This window comes from Aptenodytes forsteri, unplaced genomic scaffold (genome assembly GCF_000699145.1).
Source record: "Aptenodytes forsteri isolate BGI_AS27 unplaced genomic scaffold, ASM69914v1 Scaffold2, whole genome shotgun sequence".
NCBI lineage: Eukaryota > Metazoa > Chordata > Aves > Sphenisciformes > Spheniscidae > Aptenodytes > Aptenodytes forsteri.
In genome coordinates, this window is record NW_008795695.1 from 4185937 (window position 1) to 4199474 (window position 13538).

Genomic DNA, 13538 nt, shown 5'->3' on the forward strand with positions numbered 1-13538 from the left:
TCTGGTTACTTTACTGAATTCTATGCAAGGTGTACAAGCCTATTGTCTGTCACAGGCAGAATTCAGAATCATGCATCTTATTCCTTTTACTTGAATTGTTTGGCTGTCTGTTTTACTTTTCCATGCAAAAGAATCAGCTCCAGCTCTTCCTTTTTTTTTTTTAATGTAGGGCTTTCTTAATCCTAACACAGAGGCTTTCATCTTTGAAGCAAGTAAACAAGAAAAAGATTTCTTTTTAAACCTAAAGACTGTAAGGTTTTGTTCAACTTGTAAGTTTTTTTAGTACTCTAATCCTTTATTCTGCTTTTAATGCAATGTGAATTTACAGTCAGAGTTGGCAGGGATTTTTTTTTTCCTTTAAAGTATTATGTATCAAGGAACAGGTAACAGAATGTGGGGGGGAGGTGGTGATGGTGGTGTATTATTTCAAATCTGGTATGTCTGGCTAATAACTTGTTTAGAAATTAAGTTCAAATAAGTTTGTAGTAGTTATTAGGATCACTAAAGCACAAAGCAGGTTAGTCAGTCAGGTGCAAATTCAGCTCCATATTCAAGCCCCTTAACCCACTGACATTACCAGGCTTGCCTGAGGTAGAAGAAAGGATCGCACAGCTGTGCCTGTAATTCTGAATATATATGAAATAGCCATTGTAAGCTAGAGCAATTTGAGTCACTTTAGCAACAAGGTAAAGTTTGAACACACACACACCCCCCCGCCCCCATTTCATTCTTTTTAGAACTGGGCTTACTGACTGTGTTTTCATTATGCATTCTACTGTACAGGCCTGGATATGTTTTTTTTAACACACCATCTGCTTTTGATTTGCTTTTTTTAAAAAGGCATTACACAACAGAAAGAAAGCAGAGAAATGGTCATTAGACATTATCTTTGATGCAATTACTGAATGAATGCTATGTGTGAGAACTCCATGTAGCTACATCATGACTTTGGATTTATTTCTGTAGGGAAAAAGCCTAAAGAATACCGTTTTTCACCTGGAATTGCACACTGACCTGACCCTGGAATAAAAGTGCATTCCTTCCAATTTATTTATTTAGTAAATATATTGCTTGGGCAGCTGGAGGTCAACGTTATTTTGTGCAAGTTCTCAGGTTAAGTAGCCCATTCACTGCAGCTCTCAGCCCCTCTGGCAGAAAACCCTGCAGTATTCAGAGGCATGATGGCTTTAAGCAAGCTGAGATCCAAGATTTCCGTTGTCACCAGGAAATTAATTTTATTGTGCATCAGAGTGTAAAGATGCAGTAAAAAGAAACACCGCAATTACATAGGGTAAATGATAATACAGGAGGTCTTTGAAGTTTACATTGCATTCATCAAGATCATTGCCATGTTTTTAGTTAGTTCATTTTAAATACAATGCATCTTTAGATCTCATTTGGGCAGATTTTTCTTCTTCTTAAAAATATGAGCAAATAATTCTAAGTGGCCTGGATACATAATATTGGATTTTCACATTGCAATTACATAGGGTAAATGATAATACAGGAGGTCTTTGAAGTTTACATTGCATTCATCAAGATCATTGCCATGTTTTTAGTTAGTTCATTTTAAATACAATGCATCTTTAGATCTCATTTGGGCAGATTTTTCTTCTTCTTAAAAATATGAGCAAATAATTCTAAGTGGCCTGGATACATAATATTGGATTTTCACACAGCTCAAACAGTAAAAATCCTAGATGCCATAGTTGTTCTAAGCCCCAGATGAACTAGGAGGTAAGAGGAGCTAAAAGCTGGTGCTGAGAGATGCTCAAATCCCTACAGGACCTGCTGGCAAGTTTACCATTGTTTTTGTCATGTTTCAGAATGGAATCTCCTACTCTGAAAGGACGAGGACCTTCAAAACTTACAGGGAGAAACGGAAAGGCAACTTCTGCCATAGTAAAGATACTGTGAGAGTCCAGATTAACCAAGTCATCATCTATGCAAAGAAGGGAAAAGAAGCATGTATCTCTAAAGGAAATATTCCCATAAGGACCTGAACATTGCTATATCTTGTAACTCAAGAGTTTGGAACCAGGTAAGGCCAAGTCAAGCTAGCCTTAGGTCTTAACCCATGCATGCAAATGTAAATGTAACCCACTGGCAAACATGCCTTGCAAGGATAAAGGTGGCAAGAATCCCAAAATTATATGATCCTGTCAGTGTAGAAAGGTCTTGTACTCAAGAAGAAACAGGTCATTCATTTACTTCTAGAGGTTTCTATGTCAAAACCCTAAGTATTAACCATAACGTTGTAACCATGAAGCGCAAGCAAATGGAGGAACTTCTCTAGTATTTTTTATAGAGCAAAGGTGTTGGTGCCCAGCCCACTGGACTGACTTGAGCAATTTCACTTAGACTAACAGCCTTTTGATACAGGGAGAATATTATAATATATTCTGAAATTAAACAGGCAATCCATAAAGTACATTGGTTCACATATTATTCATTTCCCAAGTAGCATGTCTCAGAAGTACATAATACAGTTTACTCCAATTCTGTGCCAAGCAATCAACTCCATTAAAATAGGTCATGACATTCAAAGTTCAATTTTCGAATGATTAGAGAAGAGAAGAAAATGGAAGACGCTTCATTTTTTCCAGCAGAATATGGCATAAATTAGGCTGGGTAGCACATTACCACTTAGGGATGGTGGCTGGACCCTGTAATTTCAAAAGAAACTGATGTTTGTATGTCAAATGTTCCTTCAAAACCCTGCCTTTGCAATATTGATTTCAAATTACAAAATACAAGGTCTGTAAAATATAATAATGTATACCGCAGTCTTCTTACCTAAAATTCAACCACCTATCTTTTTGAAAGATTACCAATAAAAACAAAGCTGACCTGCTTGATACACAATTTCTTCCAAAGTTTAGAAACCCAAAATACAGATCTAAGGTTATAATTAAACAAAAAGCAGAAAAACTTTCAAGTATAAACAGCAATTTGTTACAATGTTAAAGCTCTCTTCTACCATACAGATTTATGGGTAATACTCCTAACATGAACATCTTTCTCAGCTTGCATTTACAAAGTGAGTTTTTGCTTGTTTGGTTTCCCATAAATTATTTCCTTTGCATAACACCTTTTATAAATAACACCAGTCTTATGGCTAAGAAGAATTCTACTGAGAAGAAATGAAGCAGAACTGTAAAAAGGCAAGTCAATATAGTTTAGAATGTGATTTTGGGATCCTTGAGCCATACAATACATCAAAGCCCATACTTCAATTCTGAAATCACATATGCTCTATAAAATCTGAACTTATTTTTTCAGTGGCATCTAAAAACCAGAAAAAAATATTGCTCAGCTTCAACTACCTTTTCACTAATGTAAACTATTTCAGATTTACCACAGACTGAAAAGGGAGTGAATTACAAGCACTTTCAAAGACTACCACAAACCGTTTGTGCTGCTCTTCTAATGAACCTAATGAAAAGCCTCCAAAGCAAAACAGGATATCTTACTCAATACCATAAACATTAACAAAAATGGCATAGGAACCCATTTAGTTTGGCAAACATTTTTACAGCATTGCTTTTGTAGAACTGTTCTTGCTGTGTTTGTTTGAAAAAAATAATTTATAGCCTTCCCAGAAGAAAAATCGTGCTTACTGGTATTATTCACATCCTGAAGATTATATTCATGCTGGGCCAAGTCCTGCTTTGCCTTGTCTGGATCAACAGCTCTAGTCACACAAGAGAAGCTATTTGATAAGTGAAACAACTGAGCAGAAAATCATAGAAATATTCAAAAGGGCCAGTCCTCAAGGCTTGGAATTTATATCAAGAAAGTAAATAAATAAGCACAAGCAAAATTAACAATAAAACTTTGCAAATGGGAGCCAAAACTCCTACTTTCCCAAGGACAGTCTTTTTTCCTTTACCATCAGCCACCTGTGAAGGAAGTACTGGAGCTGATTTGAAGCTAACCACCAGCACACCGAGGGGTGCACTAGTTAGAAGTCTTGGAGAGTAGCTCTGACATAGTTTATCTGTAGTTACAGCTAATAATTTAAATGTAACATTGTAGACTTATCTATAAAGAGCCTATTGTTTACTCAAAATAAACTTTCAGACTAGATAACAAGTAATTTTCATTAACTGAAAGAATGTAGTAATATATTAATGACTACCCGTTTGCAGGATAATATTAATATAATTCCTGTTTAAATTAATTCTTTTCATTACTTTCCAAGCATCAAATGTTTTGCAGATAAAGACTGATTTTGCAAAAACAACTTACTGGGCATCTTAAGTTCCGTTAAAAACAGGACTTAAAAAGAAGCAAGTACGTGGGTGCTTGCAAGATCAGGAACCTCTTTGTGAATTCCGAGGTTTCTCCAGTGAAGGTACAGTCACTGTTTTTCCCCAAAAATCGCTGTCTTAGATGATACTCTGTATCAGCAAGCCAATTATCAACTGCATCTTTTGTATAATTATATTCTTATAGTATTTTTCAGTGTATAAACAACTTTACTACTTGTCTTCTCCTCCTCCTCCTCCTCCTCCTCCTCTGATATTTGATCTCAGTATGTTGTATTTAAGTCCCCCATTTCACAGAAGTTTGATCTGTACAGCTGTCATAACAAAAGGTAGCTCCTGTCTGAGCCTTGTCAACATTGCAGCTTTTACAGGCATATGTCCTGACTCAGCAGAAAGTACCTATTTCTCCAAAAACATTATCACCTCCATTTTCTTTCCTGTTTTCCCTGTATACTAACATTTACTTTTCCTTGAAAGAGCAGGAAAACAGCTTTTCATTTTTAGAACAATGAATAAACAGTGCCATCTTCTGTCTATGTCAGTGCAGGAAAACAGGACAGTATTAGACTCAAATTACGAGGCTAAGCTATAAGATTCAGGTTGCAAAGTTAGACGTAGAATCACTGTGAGTTTTTGCACACAAATATAAGGCACTACATTCTTCGAGTGCTTAGCAGTACTGAAAGCTTTTTCAAGCAATCATGTATTTAAGGTACTGCCTTGGAATTAGTTGCGGGAAAGATGTACTCACCTCTTTTTTTCAGAAGAGTAAGCATAGGATCATTGTCAACTGTTGAAGACTGCATTAATTATTTACCAATGTCCTTTGAAGACTTACATTTTTTAATGCTCTAAAGTTCATATTCATATTTTGCTTTGTAGAAACACTTGGCAACTTAGTCACCATTTATCCTTCTTAACATCATTTATAGTTTTAACTTGTGTGCCATGGACACAGAGGCTGGAACATCCAAAATATTTCTGAGTTTGAGTCCTTGCTTTTATAAAGTACACCATATATGTTCTTGGAGGTAGAAAGTTGCAAACATTCAATATGGTAATGGAGAAAGCATGGTGTTCTGCTAATTTCAGGCATTAAATTAGTGTGTGCACACATTCATTTATTTTCATATCAAGCAGAAAGTAGAAGAAAAACACACAATGGGAAAAAAAATCAGATCACCACCATTTAGCTAATGAAATCATATAGCAATATGCATTAAAACCACCAGTAGTTTTGTGAAGATTCCATCAACTACAGAGCACTATATATTTATTAAATATTTTTCTAACAAGCTAATGGAAGTGGCTCCTGCTGCTCTCAGTAGACCATACTTTAATTCTGATGGCCACCAGCCATTTTAGCAGTGGCAGTTTGCTGCAGATTTCTGAGTTTTAGTCTGCTTAAGCAGAAACTGGTTATTCTAAGGAATTCCCTGGAGTGGTTGTGAACTGAAGTGAAGAAATTAAACATCTCTAAACACCATGAGTTCACCATATACTGGGACTTACACTCCACTGTCTCAAAAGGTATAATCATTGAGGACAAGAGTTGCTGAAGAAATAAAATAGCCACGGAAGTAAGGACCTATTTCTGACATTAGAAAAAGAGACAAATCAACATATCAATTAAAATGGTGAAGCACTGATTTCCTCTCAATTCTGCCAAAAATGTTCTAAGTGATCCTATTTACAAAGTCCATTAGATGTCTGGAACAAGATATAGTTGTTAAATGTTCACACAGTTTTTAGCATGGTGCAGTGCCAGAGTTTGTTGTTTTTTATCTTGAAAAGGGGATGGGGAAAGCAAGGAGAGAAGACTGGGCTTGAGTACATTCAATAATTTCAAATGCAATGATTTAAAAGAAATTATGCCCAAAATATATATTAAAAGAATATTGTAGAGGGTAAGAAATCAAGTATGCAGAGGTTATGAAATGGCAAAATTAAGGCTGTTACTGCTGTTACTGAAATATCCAATGACAATATATGATATATTATAATATAGTTTAATTTCAGGATGATATACCATTTCCTGCTTCTTAGTATAGTTTCTTCTAGAAATAAAGCCTTTGTAATGGCTATAGCAAACTGTCTTGTCCCCCTTCCAGGCCCTTACGAAGTTATTGACTAACTTCAACCAAATTTAAAGGAGGTGAAAATCTTTGTGATTTTCAGCATCTACAGTTCTTCTGAACACAGGTGGCAGTACAATTATGTTAAAAAAACCCCACTTAAAATAGGCTTTTCAAGAGGCATTAGCCAACTGGCCCATTTACACATATGCAGTTCTAAATCAGCCATAATACAATTGCCATTGTCGAGCCAAACAGAAAGAAAACTTGGAGGGAAGCAGGTGATATTGTGCTGGAGTTTAGGGACTGTGCCAGTCAAAAAGAGGGATGGTGGAGAAGGGACATAGCAGATAGGGGCTCTAAGTCCATAAAAAATGGGGCTCCCTTAGCTCTGCTGTTGATGGAAACCTCCACAGCATCAAGGTTGCTCAGCATAAGGCTGTTTGTTAAGATTTATGGACCTGGGCTTCCAAATAAGCTCTGACAGTGCAGAGTCTCTGGGCACAAACTCTCTGCCCTGCTCTCTGCTCTGTCAAACCTGGTCCCATTCACCCAGCCAGTGTCAATTGTTCTTCTTTCCAACCCCTTCTTCCTAATTCCAATCATGTTCTTGCTCATCCTGTCCCACAGATGTATCCAGGATCCATTCTTGGCTCTGCACAGCTGTTTCAATTCCCCCAAATCCTCAATTGACCTAGTTTCCCACCATCTCCTCCCACAAATTCTCCCCTGCTCCCTGTCTCTTCATCCTAGCTTCACTGCTAGTTCTATCCCCACATCCCTCTGCTCCCACCTTGTGCTCTCTCCTTTCTCTCTTAGTTGTTATTCTTTCTGCACAGAAACAAAACAATTGCTTGCCAGATAGCAGATGGTCCAGAGCACAGAAAAAAGGAGCTGCTGTGCTGGACACCAGTCCTATTTTAACCCCAAACGGCTGAAAGCAATAATTACTAGAGAAGTTCAACTTAATTTTCTAACTTTACCAAAAATAACAATCATCTGAGGAATTTGCAGGTAAGTAGCCCTGAGGTGTTCAGAAAGTATGGAAGTATGAATGAATGAAGGATGCTCAATTCTTCTGTGATTGTGACATGATTTGTAGGTTCGTTTGTATTTTGTTGTATATTCTAAAAAGCTGTAGTTTTGTTTTAGATGTGATGTCCAAAATTATTACTGAGGCCACATTCATAGGACCAGCAGACAGTTTAGTTAAAAAAACCCAGCTGTTTCTCCCTAGAAAACTCAACCTGTTTACATTTTTGGTAGTAAATATTAATTTATGCATTCCATGCTAAAAAAAACTAAAGCTTTGTTTTAATTTCATGAATATGGATAAATCCGTAACTTTACATGAATAACTATGTGCATGAACCAGGATTTAAAAATTAAGAGCTCTGAAATACCTGTATTATTTTCTTTGATCCCCATAGTGTGGAAAGATAGGCAAGAGAAGGATATACTCTTTGACTTCAAAAGTAAAACAAATCAGGCTTTAGGTTACTCCCAGTCTTAATAGAATAAATTATCATACAATGCATTTAAATATTCAACAGTACTATTTTATCCTAAGCATCACTTTACAGTGTTTATTACTAGAAGTATCTATTAACACTTGAAAGTAACTACATTAAAAAAACAAAACAATTTCTTTTTTGGAAGAAAATATCAGTAGCCAATCTTCTGCTGTATTTGGCTTCTTGTTAGAAAACAATCATGTGTTTTGTGTAGACAAGATTCATATCTGTCTCAGAAGCTCTCTGGTCTAACAACAAAGCTGTACTATATTCCTTTTAATTTCTTCATCCTAAACCAGGATGTAGAAAAGTAACAATGATTTGCATCTTCATTTCAGTGGGAAGAGCTTCTATACGAACTAATAATAACCTTCATAACCCATAATAAGAATAACTCTCTTTAAATATTCAGCAGAGTCAACATTTCATTATTTCAGTGTGCCAGCTGGTCATTATAGGATATTATAGGAAATGGTGACATGATGTGGAGAATTATAAAATGATGGCTCCCTCTTGCAAATGCAAGAAGACATATACTTTTTTTTTTTCTTTGAAGGCTTGAATTACTTCATATAGTATTTTTAATTTATACTTTGTTCTTTTTTCAAAAAAATGACACTATCCAAGGACAACTCTTTCTCTTCTTGAAGAAACTGAAGAAGAAATCTGGCAGCTAAGCCAATCTCCCCTTTTATTTGAAGAATATTTTTCAAAAGGGAATAACATAAAGTGATACAAATGAAATTATAAATGTGCCATCTCTGTACAGATAGAATTCCTACCTAGAATTCCTTTTTGTTACATACATATTAATGAAAGACAGCAACACATTGCAAAGCAAACTTACACAAGTCCTTGCCATTTGTACAATAAACACGTCTGTGTTTCTAACTGCTGCAAGCATCTTAACACATTAGCAGTAGCTCAAGCAGAATATATTCACTTTTCAAGGTTACCACGTGTGCACCACCGTATGTATTAAGGGACATATACTTTATACTCCAATACTTCTTTACAAAAACAAATGTTCTTACTGTTGTTTGTTTAGGGACAGATGTTTCTTTCAATAAATATGTATATAGAGATGATGGGTCTTTCCAATCAGAATTAATTTCTGTTAGAAAAAAACACTTTTATTTGAAAAATCCCTGTCACACAGGGTAAAATTTCAATGTTTCTTCAAGAAAAGCAAAAAGATATGTCCACATCTTGCTGTTAGAAGCTCCTAAGAATGTTATTTTTTGCTACACAACTGACAAAATCCATTCAAGTGGATGTCAGGGATAGTGATCAGAAAGATACAAGGCTAGATGAAAACAACATCTGGCAAGCTAACCATAAAACTTCTGACTGGTATGCTCCTTCCAATTGCATTCACTGTTTCACAGATAACCCAAAACTTACCAGAATCTGTTATTTGCTAACACAAGATAAAAGCAAACCTGCATTTTTCAAGAGCTTTCCAAAGGGAGAATTGTCATCATACTTAGTTGTGTGATCATTTGAACTGCTTCATTGTGTCACTTTCTACTAAGAAATACAACGTATGAAGAATGGCGTGAAAGCTTTAGTGATCCCCAAGGAAGCCAGCCTTTCTTAATGTTACTGGAAAACTCAAGCCTCAGGTATGACTGAGGGTGGCACTTCGAGTTCCTTTGGCTCTGTGAATTTCATGTAGGTGTAGGAATCTCTGCATATGCTATAAAATGTAGTATTGAGATTTTGTTACACAGCTTGTTATTAGTTAAAGACTGCATAGATAACCTCAGAATTATGACTGGCTTCAAGCAGAATGAAGTGACTTCCGAGCATTTTTCTGCTCTACCGTGAGAGACAATGGACAGAGCTAAGTATAAATATATAAGTATATATAAGTAAGAGTAAGTATCTAGCCAGAAGATCAACAACCCAATCTGTTGGATACAATTAATGAAAAACTGCAAAGCCAAACTGATGGCGGATGTTTCCTCAATCACGGAGTTCTGACCTTCCAGGACTGCCACATGAAGACCAATGACATAAAATTTTATACCCGAATACTTTCAGTCAGTTGACAGGAACATGCCAGAAGCAGAATGAGCAGAAAAAAAGACTACCAAAGAGAAAGCCGCAGATGTAACAGTGAGCAGGGTGGATTTATCATGACTAATCAGATCATGTCAATAAACATGGAAGATATATCCATTCCCCATGAAGAGGATATCTGCTGGGTGAGATGTTACAATCTGCTTAAGAAAGCACTCTGTGGCTGGAAAGAGGACAGAGAACCAAGAGACACATTATGGGCAAGGGGGATGGATAAGTGAAACAAACTATGTATCAAGAACTTAAATGCTAGAAGGAAAAACAGAGCACAATGCAAAGCTGAACTACAATGCACGACATGCTGAGTTACCAGTATGTGGCAAAAAGAAAGGAAGAAGAAAATTACTATCTGTTATATTTTAATGATTCAGTTCTTAATACAGTCTGATTCACTCTTATCTTAGACCAGTGATAATATACACGATTTCATTGCCTTGAGCTTCAATAAGCCTAAAATGCTTTCTAGCATGATTTGTCTTTTCCACAGAAAAGATGCTAGCTATATTTCTGTATCTATTCCAATATTTAAGATGTGAAATACACACACTCTTCTTAACTTAACAAAGAATACCATTCCACTTTGCATGCATAATTTTGCACATGGAAATCTCAAAAGTCTTGAAAAATAACAGTTGTTCTTTGCTATTAAAAAATGTTATGTAGAAACCTTACAAACTTCTAGCTACCTTCAGGGAAACAACCAAAACTTTGCATTTTTGAGGAGCAGGTTTTTTCATTACAGGTATGTGTAGCTCTTAACATGACTGCCAGATTCTTCCACAGTGCTAAGTCCCCAACAGAAAAAAAGGCATTTATGGCTTGTCACTATGGTTTCTAGCTAGAAGAGTGAAGAATACTAAAGATATTCCCTCTAAACTGTCCATTCTGCATGTGACTGTACCAGTGATGACTGCGAGGAAATTTCACGTTCAATACAATGTGGCAAAGGGTGCAAAAAGATGTAACACAGGATTTTAAAATAATTGAAATAAACATTTGGCCATTTGCTTTATTTGTTAAACAAAATGTAGCTAGTGTCTTCTCACTGAGTATAACTAAATAAAAAGCTATAGGAGAAGGAAAGAATATTTTAGAAAACAGAGGTCCTAACTTTCAGTGAAATGAAAGTCATCCCTGCCTAAAGACCCTATATCAGACAAGGGTTTTACTTGCTTAGTGGGTAAATTGTGTGTTAGACAACAATTTATAATGTAACTGGTTGCCATGATGGTTTCATATAAGATAAAGTAAGTTGTAGAGATTTTCTTGATACCTATCATTCTGGACAAAGAAGCCTGACCTCAAGAGAACAAGACCAATGCTTTAAAAATACTCTTAAGCAACTGAAGACAAGTTCTTAACAGCTGCTTGTTTGGAACTACGTGTATCCTAAAGGCACACACTTGGAAATTAAGTGTAATCATTACAGTTATGTTTAAAACAGGATAAAACCAGTAAAGCACTGGCATTAGAGATAGGTTGCTATTTTAGGGCAGCTAATGGCTGCTGTGATAAAACTACATAATAGTAGAGCTGAACAGAAATAACCTATTAGACTTCACTGAAACTGCTACTATTTTGCTGATTTTTACCAGAAAGCTCAGATCTAAATGCAAGTTCAAAACTGCAAATATTCCAATGTGTACTTTTGACAAAGGATTTTCTGATTAATGACATCGCAGAAGAAAGAAAACTCTTATTGTTGCGCCTTAAAAACCTACAGAACGGGAAAAGAGGATTTCATTCTTACATACTTTAGACAACCATGCTACTAAAAATATTTTTATAACAGTTAAAGTTTCTCTGTAGTTACTGTATTTGTTATTTCATGAAAGTATCCTTGCTTTAAATCTGAATAGCAGTGGTTTCCTGGCTTCATGGTTCAGTCAGATGAAAGAGAACTTATTACAAATTTCTAATGTTTTAGTATCCATTGGCTTAATCCTTCACTACAAAGTTAACGACCTCCTATAAGAAGCCTGCAGCTTTATCTTCAGCCCAGGAAATGCCAGGGAAGAAGTGGAGGGGTCCTAATTCTAATGCTTACCCAGGTGGAGATAGAGGAGTGATTCAACCTACAGCCTCCTCCTGGCCTCTCTTGCCTTTCAATACTGATATGTTCCTTTTCCCCCTTAGGCTATGGGGAATTTCTCACTCCATGAGAAATTCTGGGATTTTGATGTTTTGCTTTCCTTGTAGATCAGAGGTATTTAGATCAGAAGCAATTAGATCAAAGGTCAGTATTCGCTGCCATTTTTTAGGCATTCAAAAGCTTAATGTTTTTTCTTCTGAAAATATACAAAATTTCAATTTCTACCCTATAAATATACTATTCATAAATATAAAATTACATTAAGGTTTAAAACAAAAATTAAAACCAAATCAGAGTCAGATCAATGTTTTGTTATAGCAAAAAGAAAGAAGAAAGTTGAAACTATTTATTAAAGACATCAGAACTGTTCACTAAGTACTATTCATAATGAAAGTATCATCAGAGTCAATATGTTCTGTGAAACATGTAATTTTAAGAAAATTGAATTTTCCAGTGAAAAGCTGTTAGACTGAAACATTCTGGCCAATCTTTATTTTATAATTAATTGCTCTTAGTTAATCATTTATACACTTCATGAGTAAAAGGGTATTTACCTTTTAGCTTTAAAAATAGCAGCCTCATTAATGATTTAAAACCAAAGAGGAGGTAGTTAAAGAAGTGAGCCTATAAACAAGTAAACAAGTGTGATTCCATCCACTTGATTTCAATTGTTTGGAAAAAAAAAGGTAGTAATTATTTGACCAAAACCAAAGATAACTAACAGTTTATATTCATCTCTGTGCTTGGTGACCTAGTTTTCAAAGTTTCTTATTTCATATAGCCGATTCTTGATTTCCTTTGGATCCGTGGGTGCCCAGAAACTGACAAGAAGTAGGATACTTGAGCTGGTATTCAAATTTGGACCTAAGAACTAGGGTGATTATGTTAAATACTTCCATTGAAGTACGTGATTTATCAGGCATGTTTGTACTTCTTAAGAATACAGGCATTTAAAGTTTGTCTTCTACCTCATCTGATCTCGTGCCTTAACAACAAAAATAAGAAATATGAAATAAGACCTCTCAGCAGAGCTCAGTAGGTCTAACAGCTACACATTACATTTTAGTGCATACTTTTTCTTTGTTGTGATTTGGTTTAGCCTGGTTGGACTTGATTCTGTACTCATTGATAGAGGTTTTACATTATCAGGACTTCGTTGATTTACACACTTGCAAGAAGGAAAAGAAAACCAGGTTCACTGACTTTGTACAAGTTACTTAATTTCTCTTTCATTGTTGCCCATAGAAAACCTTGCAGGCCTGGCTTTGGGCCTTTCTCATTTCATTTTCCAGCTGTTGAATAGTTGAAATTGATATCCACAAAGCGCTTGCATATATAGAAAGTCAGCAATAGACAGGCTCTAGAAAGTGATGCTGGTAATAGAGAGGAAGTTATCTAGCCATGTCAACTCTAATGTCTTCTGTTGAAAATGAGGGACTATTTTTTACAGCTATCATATTCCCATGTTGTGGTTTAACCCGGCAGGCAGCTAAACACCACA